Raw genomic sequence first — 9,356 nt, forward strand, 5'->3', positions numbered from 1 at the left:
CCTAAAAAAAAAAATCATTGTTCAAGTATCATGACTTTCCTTTGAAGCTATATTTTGCATGAAAATTTCATAGTAAATTTCGTAGTCACTGCCATTTTTAAAACATGTTCAAAATTGACCCCTAGAAAATAAAATCATCGTTCTAGTATACACACTTTTCATTTTTAGCACTGTTTTTGATGTTTTTTCGGGGTCTTTTGGCTAGAGTTCCCGTTTTGAGTTTATAGTTCCCATTTCAAAGTTTACATTGTTAGTTGATTCAACAGCCTTGGCAGTCCCAATATCAACAACAACAATTCCAGCAATACCAACCTCAAAATGGAATTGGACAACAAGCTTATGCTAGGTATGGTTAGCAACAAGTTTATCCAGGTCCTAGTCAATAATCCTATGTTGGGTTTGGACAACAGCAAATGCATCCCGATGCTCAACAAACTCATGCCGAATTTTCCCAACAAACTTACCCTTATAAAGGCTACCAGCAACAGATGCCTTATGCTAGTATGCAAAGGCCTATTGTCCAGGCAATCCCATCTTACCATGGATATGCTCAACCTGACCTCAATAGATAGTTTTGTGACACTTGAATTACCAGATCTAAACTGACTCACCAATGACCCAATTCATTATCCACCTTGGTGGCCAGTGATTCCTCATAAATCACCTTTTAATAATCCAAAATTCAATGGAAACCCCCTAGAAGACCTGTCCAACCATGTCATGACTTTTCATTTATGGTGTTCATCAAACTCCTTGAATGATGATTCTGTTAGACTACGTCTTTTCCAGAGAACGCTTATTGGTCTAGCTGCGATGTGGTACATTGAGTTACCACAATCTTATTTTGATAACTTCAATGCCTTAGCTACCACGTTTTTAACCCACTTCCAGTTACCTATATGATATGATACCGGAATGGAACTATTAAACAAATTTAAGCAAACTATTAAAACTCATATCTCTGATCATATTCATCAGTGGCATCGTCGTCGTCAAATGGTTAAAACTTATGTTCCTGATCAACTTCTAGTTGAGTCGTTTATAAAATCCTCGCTGCCATCTATCATCGAGGATGTGGCGAAAGGTTGAGTTGTCACTAAAGAGAAAGTAATTCTGGTGCCCAATATTTGGCCTTGATTTATACACAGTCTTGCACGCTCTACGACAAGACCCCAAATGCACCCCAACCATCTCTCACTATTCCTCCTCCACCATCAAGTAAGGACTCTCATGCCATTGATGGTGTGATTGTTCTTAAAGCACACAAACAACAGGTAGACCATTTTCTCAAACACTTTCCATTTCCAATCAAACTACAAATGCACCTGATAACACGCTTACCTCTGAAATCAATGTAGTGTCATCTGACAAGGGCAAGAATGAAAATAAACCAAGAAGTAATAAGAAGGGGAAATCAAGGAAAAACAAAATAATTCCCATCAAGAGAAATCATCTCATTCCTCTCCTTCAGCTAGGAAGCCTCGTTATCCATGTCTGATCTGTAACGATGAGCATTTTACATGACATTGCCCTCACCATTCTAACGTCTCAAATCTTCTGAAGACTTCTAATACATTTACGGTATTGGCTGATCCTTTTCCAAAACTAGAGACAAATATGGTTGCTACAGACCATGCTTCCACTTCCCAAGTGCTTATGCTATCCACCTCTAAGCCTGAAGATGATGTTTTGGTGTCAACAAGAAGTAAATATTTTGGAAATCAACCATTGTCATCGAATAACCACACTGGTCGACCTAACCCTTCGACTTCAACTGCAAATTATTCTATTCGACCACCTATTGCACCAAAATTAACAATAAGACCACCTAAGGGAGTTGTACATAAATGAACATTTAACCCTTGAGCTCAAGCTACACAGAATTATAACATAGTGGAAGATTTGGCTTAGTCACCTTCTGTTATGTCTACGCTCAAGGTACTTCAGAACTGTCCCTCCCAAAAGCAGGCTTTATTGTCAGCAATTGGTGGAAGCGATCCAATTGATTCCAATTTTGTGGTTTTCAACCATGCAGGTTATACACCATAGTTACGAGCACAATTATCATTCCTGATTCAAGTAAATGCCTTGAGTAAACTTTTTCATCGAACCATTATTTACGAGGGGGCATCTACTTTTACTATGTCTATGAATTGCAGGAAAACAATTGGCTCACCACCTTCGTCACGTTCACAAAAATGTTAAAAGCTTTTGACAGACATACATATACGCCTTGTGGAATATTGAGTAATCTGCAAATCAAACTAGGAGGAAAAGTAGTAAGTGTTGAAGTTGAAGTTGTTGATGGACCCCTTGACTATAACATTTTACTAGGAAGACCATGGGTTTATGCTATTGTTCTTGTGGTTTCAACGTACTTTCCTACGATTGCATTTCCTCATAAAGGAAGAATCACAGTTATTGACCAACTTGCCTTCTTTGCCTCTTGTTCATAGGATACTAGAAGCATTCTGTCGGTACACGAACCCCTACTATCTCTTCAAAGCGTTGCTACAAGTCTCCTTAAAGATCCTTCCCTAATGGGTACTTTTCACTACCACCACCATCAAATTTGGAGGAAATGGAAAATGTTGAGACTTGCAACATGATATCTTCCACTTCATCTCACTTAAGGAGGATTACCAATAGTTTTGAAGTTGATAGTAGTAATGAAATCATGTCACTAAGCCATATTGAGCTAGCATAGAAATCAATCTTTATGGCTTGTGTGGCGAATCCAAATCCATTTTCGTCAATTGTTTGTGTAGATTGTTCACTAGAATATGGTACCTCCTCCAATCCTTTTTCACGTATATTTTCTATTGATGAAGGAATCATCCAATCAATGATGATGGAAGGAGAACCATGGGAAGATTATCCTCATAGTTCCCATATTCAAGATCACATAGAAGATTATTCAAATGAACCTAATGACCCTTCAGTTGTCAATTTTCTTTCAAATTACGTTTTCATAAATATAGTAGATTCCAAGCAAAACCTGTCAAATATCGAAGAAACTATTTCTATCAATATTTCGACCAAACCTAACATTGTAGAAAAAATTCATGTTGGAAAATCTTGTTCTCCATCATATCTTGATATTTACCGTGCTCTGTTTCGTGAATTTTGAGATATACTTGCATGGTCATACGAGGAGATGCCAAGAATTGACTCTAGCATAGTTGAACATGAAATTAAAATGTATCCTGATGTCAAACCAGTGCAACAACACCTCCATCCTATTCATCCAAGGAAGGCTGCTACTATAAAAATAGAAGTTGAAAAAATTTTGCATGTTGGTTTCATTTACCCTATTCCTCTTACTGATTGGGTTTCCAATATTGTTCCTGTCATCAAGAAACAAGGGACAATACAAGTGTGTGTCAATTATAGGGATGTAAATCAAGCTTATCCAAAAGAAAATTATCATACTCCCTTTATCGACCAGATTATTGATGAATGTGCGGGATGTGAAATATTCTCATTTATGGATGGTTTCTTCGGCTATAATCAGATCAATATTTACTGAGAGGACCAATCTAAAATTGCATTTATTTTTCCACGGGGAACATTCGCTTATAGGAAACTCTCGTTTGGTTTGAAGAATGTAGGAGCAACATTTCATAGGGCAATGAATTATGCCTTACATGAAATCAAACATATTTTTCAACCATACCTTGATGATTTACATGCTCATTCATGAAAGTAGTCTGATCACCCGCAGCATGTGAGAGCTATTTTTAAGGTGCCGACACTACAAACTATGACTTAATCCACACAAATGTGTATTTTGTGTTGGTTCTAGTCGTTTTCCTGGAATTGTAATGTATAAGGAACAAATTTGACTTGATCCACTTAAGTTTTAGGCAATCCTTGATTTGCTTCCACCTTCCAATCTACTACAGTTATAGAGACTCCAAGGGAAGGCTAACTTTCGGAGGAGGTTCATTCCCAATTATGTTGAAATGGCTAAAGGATTTACTCGTTTACTGAAAATGGGTTACCCTTCCATTGGAACTAGGTTGCACAAGCTTCCTTTGATTCTCTTAAAGATACCTTGATTAGAGCCTCATTAATTTATTCCCTAAATTATCAAAACGACTACTTCATGCATCTCGCCACTGCAGATACAACCATTGGAATAGTTTTAGTCCAAGAAGAAGATGGGATTGAAAATATGATATATTATTCGAGCAGCAATCTCAATGATACAAAACTTAATTACTCTTACGTTGAAACTGTTGTTCAAGCTATACAAATATTTTGCCACTACATCTTGCTCCGAAATACCACTGTCATTTTGGGTTGCAACCCTATGAAATATATTTTGTCACATGAATTGATGCGGGGGAATACTAAAAATGGATCATCATTTTGTAGGAGTTTGAATTGGAATTCATCAAATCCAAATCAAAGAAATCTCTAGTCTTCGTTGAGCTTCTTTTGCAACCTTCCCTTGAATACCATTGATTAAACTTTACAACCATCAATTTTGGATGAGACTTTGCTCTTGATTTCGTCATCTGACATGTGGTATGGGGATATATTGATTTATCTCTAGACCCAAACTTTCTGGCCAGATACCTCTCGCTCTAAACAACGATGTATCCGATACCAAGACAAAGATTATCTGATCGTTGGTAACGCTCTGTATCGTCGTGGTATCAATATGATTTTATGAAGGCACCTCAATCATGAGGAAGCTGAGAAAGTTTTGAATGGTTTTCATTCAGGTTCTTGTGGTGGAAACTTATTTGGTTATGCCATTGCAAAGAGAATTCTCTGTGCTGGTTACTTCTGTCCTTCCATGTTCAAAGATTGCATAATTGTTGTCATAAACTATCATGCATGCCAAATCTATGATTGTAAAGCTAGACTACAACCTGCACCATTGCATCTTGTCATCATTGTTTTACCATTCGCCAAATTGGGCATTAACTCCATGACATGTAACCCCACCTCGGCCAGGGGGCATGGGTACATTATACTCGTTGTTCACTATTTCACAAAATGGGTCGAGGCAATGCCAAATTTAAATAATAGCAGTGAGACAACTGTTGTTCTCTTTTTCAACCATGTGGTTGCATGATTTGGTGTACCAAAGGCTATAGTTACCTGCTAGGGTCGCATTTTTGCAATCACATGATGGCTAAGTTAACTTCCAAGTTAGGACTTTCACATGCTAGTTCTACTCCTTATTATCCACAAGCAAATGGACAAGTTAAGGCCATCAAGAAAGTCCTGAAGTGAATGCTTCAAATAATGATAGGGGTTCATAAATGAAAATGGAATTTAATCTTGTACTCTGCCTTGTGGGCATATCAAACCTCGGTGAGAAATGCAACCAGATTCACACCCTTTCAATTGGCGTATGGTCTAGAGGCAATTTTGTGGATACAATGCGAAATTTCATCTCTCAAACTTGCGATTGACCTGTTGCCCGACACTTCTGAAGAAGAAGCATGTTTCTTGGAACTTATCCATCTCGATGAAATCTGTCGTGAACCCACATTGGCTAACAAAGAACATAAGAAATGAATCAAGGCGCAATATGACATAAATGTCAAGCCTCGCCCTCTTTCAAAAGGAGACCTGGTCTTGCTTTATGATCAGGAAGCTAATAAACTAGGAGCAGGAAAATTTGAGCCCCTTTGGATGGGTCCTTATATTGTCAAGCATGCTTTGGCAAAAGGGACCTATGAGTTGATGGATTATGATGGAATTCCATTGCCGCAGCCTCGAAATGGGTTGTACATCAAATGTTACTATGCTTAATTGAGCGTAGTAAAAATCACCGTATATATGCTTTAATTGCATGTGTATGTGTCAATTTGTCTTTCAGAGTTTTTATATGTTTAAGTAATCTGCTTTGCATTTGTTGGATATTTCGGAACCTTTGGAACGATTTGTTGGTTACACCAATGGTGCTAGTTTTAGTACATAGAACCTATCTTCTGCAGCATGGGCCATTTTCGCTTCAAGTGAAGAGTTACTGAGTTTTCAAGGGATTTGTATCAATTGATCAACGAACAATATCTTTAATAGAGTTTAGGCTTCTGTGATCCATATTAGGTTAGATAAAGATTTCGGCGTAAATCACATGAAAAGTCATTTGTCGACGCGTTTCGAACCAACCAGTGTGGTTCATCGTCAGGACAAGATGAAGAAAACAGATCTAGCTAAGCATGCTATATAGACCGAGCAGAGCCTCCAACGGCTAGTTTGACCTAACTGCTAATATTGACCAGAGGACCAGGATCAAAGTCAAGATAACCAATAAATAATAAAAAATTAAAGGTCAAATTACTAATAAAAGAAAATTAGTTGCAAAGGACCGCTTCTAAGAAGGAATTAAGGGAGAATAACCAAGTAAACTATTAAAATAACAAATAAATATATGAAAACCCGAACTAAAATAGTAAAAATAAATATACAAACACAAAAATAAAAATAAATAAACTAAAGAGAAATCAAACAAAAATAGACCACTGGATCTGACTAAGAGTTAATCGAGAAAAAAAAAAAAAATAAATAAATAAATAAATAAATAAATAAATAGATAAAACAAAGCACAAAAAAAAAAAAAAAAAAAAAAAAAAAAAAAAAAAATAATAATAATAATAATAATAATAATAAATCAAGCGGTAATAAATTAATTAATTAATAATATTAAAAATTAAAAATAATAATAAAAATAATGAAAATTACTAATAAAAATAACAAAAATAACCAACTAAATGAATGAAAAGTACTAATAAAACAACGAAAAATGAAATAAAATAATAATAAATATATAAGAATGAATAATTCAAAGGGGATAAAATAAAATAATAAGCTAAAAAATAATAAATTAATTGAATTAATTAATTAATAAAAGCTAAAAATAATAATAATAATAAAGTAACTAACTAAATAAAAATAAAATAATAACAAAACACAAGGAATTAGTAAAAATAAGAATGAATAAATAGAATCGAATAATTAAAAGGGATTAAACATAACTTAAATAGTACTAATAAATAAATAAACGAATAAATTAAATAAATAAATAATAAAAACCAAAAAATAACAGAATTAATAATAATAAATAAAATAACTAAATCAAAATAAAAGGGAAAAATAGAAGAAAAGAGTCCTGAATACAGCTAAATTGCGAGTAAAATAGTAATAATATAAGGAAATAAGTTACCATCAGGTCCTTAAATAATCAGAAACCTAAAGGAAAGGCGATTAGAAGGATGACAATAGCACATTCATTGAACTTCTCTCTGATGCCATTTCACTTGGCATTCATTGAATCATTGTTAGGTTGGACACACAACTCATCGTACTGCAACTAACAAACATTTATACCATCCAAAACCAAACAATTATTCGTATGTTCCTTAGAATTTGTATTTTGGAAAGACATTTTGAGTACATTCAATATAAACATGTTTCCAGAAACTTTAACACATTAACCGACTCATTAGCAAACTATGTGTTAAAAGGACATTTGCGACACATGTAAAAGTAAATTTTCAATTCACATCATTAGTTGAATAGGATTGCACATAACCATATATATATAAAAACTCTCAAAGTAAAGATAGATATATGTTTTAAAAATTTTTTACGAAATTTGTGTCCAAGACATGTTTGGTCATCTGACCTAAAAACTCAAAATGCATGCAAAAAACATCCAAAATAGACCTAGTGATGCCCATGATAACAGGCCACAGCGTTAGCTATCATGTGCAAAAGCCACATCCAATGTCCTGAAACACAAATATTATGGCACTACAGCCTCATAGGTAACTCCTCGATCTAGACATCCAAGAATAGGTAACTTCTGTCTCAAGATTAAAAGGTTTTTCGATCTGAGTTCTTATATTTCGGATAGATGGATTTTTTTCATTTCTCTCCTCTTCATGAGTGGGATTATGGGCTGAAGTTGTTTCCAAATCAAGTTCTAGAGGCTTTTCTACATTTCCTTTAGAAGGAATAGAAGTGGAAGGTTGTCTGTTAGGTGGTTGATTATCTGATACATCTTCAACAATTGGATTATTTGGGTTAGGACATGTTCTAGAAAGAATATGTATAGGGGGGGTATTGATTTTACATTTGTTAGGTTACTTGGTATCTTTCTGTTTATTGGTTTCAGGGCCATCTGTTCTTCTACTCCTCAGATTGTACTGTTTGTGGAATTCATAAATGGTTGTATCATATCCCTCCCTAAAGTCAAATGATTCACCTGACAGAGTTTGGAATTGTTTAAACTTTGAGCTTCTCGATCCTCTTGGGTCAAGAAAACTTGATGTTCATTGTGGAGTCCCACAAAATTAATTTGAGTGTCTTCTGTTGGTTCATCAGAAGTTTAGGCTTCCACATAATTTTCTTGAAATGGGGGCCTAATATTTTGGTCAGGCCCTGTATTTCCAGTGTTAGGATTTTGGTTCTTCCTGAAATTTGGATTTCTCCCAGTATTGCCTGGTTGACCATCCCAAGGGGATTTTCTCTCGATTGTTTCTACTGTATCTCCAAGCCTATCCATTCCTTTAATAATAGCATCTAATTTTTGTTCAAAGGTAGAAGGTTCTTCTTTGAAAGGTGTCCTCCTTTCAGCTCTGGCTCGAGATCATTTAGAAATCAGGTTGGCCTCAATGCTGACAGTTATACTTTGCATCTCTTACAAGTTTCAAGAAGCTCTCTCCCGAAGTTGGTATGCCACATCAGAATCAAATGCATTAGGGAATTTGATCAAGGCAAAATCTAGAGGAGGTCTGAGATTTTGAGGAATAGCATTACAGACATTACTGAATCTAGTACAATAATCTTGGAGAGTTTCTTGTGTGCCTCTTCTTAGGTTTTCATATTCTGATAAAATGTGGAGAGGATCTTTCTTCTTTTCCCATATGTTCAAGAAGGTCTGGTAAAGAGCTTGTGGTTCATTTGTACTATTTGTATGGAGGGCTTTAAACCATGTTCTAACATCTCCAGTTAAACTTTGAACAAATACTTTCATTCTAACATCATCAACATCAACCTCATATATTTCAAAATAGTCTATAATTTTCTTGGTATGTTATTGAGCTGTGTAAGTGCCAATACCTTCAAAAGAAGTGATTTTACTTTGACAGTCTTGGGGCATAGCCCCTAGATTGGCAAGTAAGTGCAGGGGAGTATATCGGTTTTCCATGGTTGCAGAAATAGATGTGACAACTGGAGGAGTAGGGATAACAATGGGAATGTGTGTTGTGGATGGAGAAGTGGAAAGGGTAGTTTGAGGTTGGGAAGTCTGAGGAGTTGATGGTGAACTCAGAGAAGTTGTAGTAATCACAGAAAGGTTTGGTGTTCTTTCAGAGGTAAGCTCAGAT

Source organism: Pinus tabuliformis, chromosome 7 (assembly GCF_031772625.1).
Source record: "Pinus tabuliformis cultivar Carrire ecotype Pingquan chromosome 7, CPIR1, whole genome shotgun sequence".
NCBI lineage: Eukaryota > Viridiplantae > Streptophyta > Pinopsida > Pinales > Pinaceae > Pinus > Pinus tabuliformis.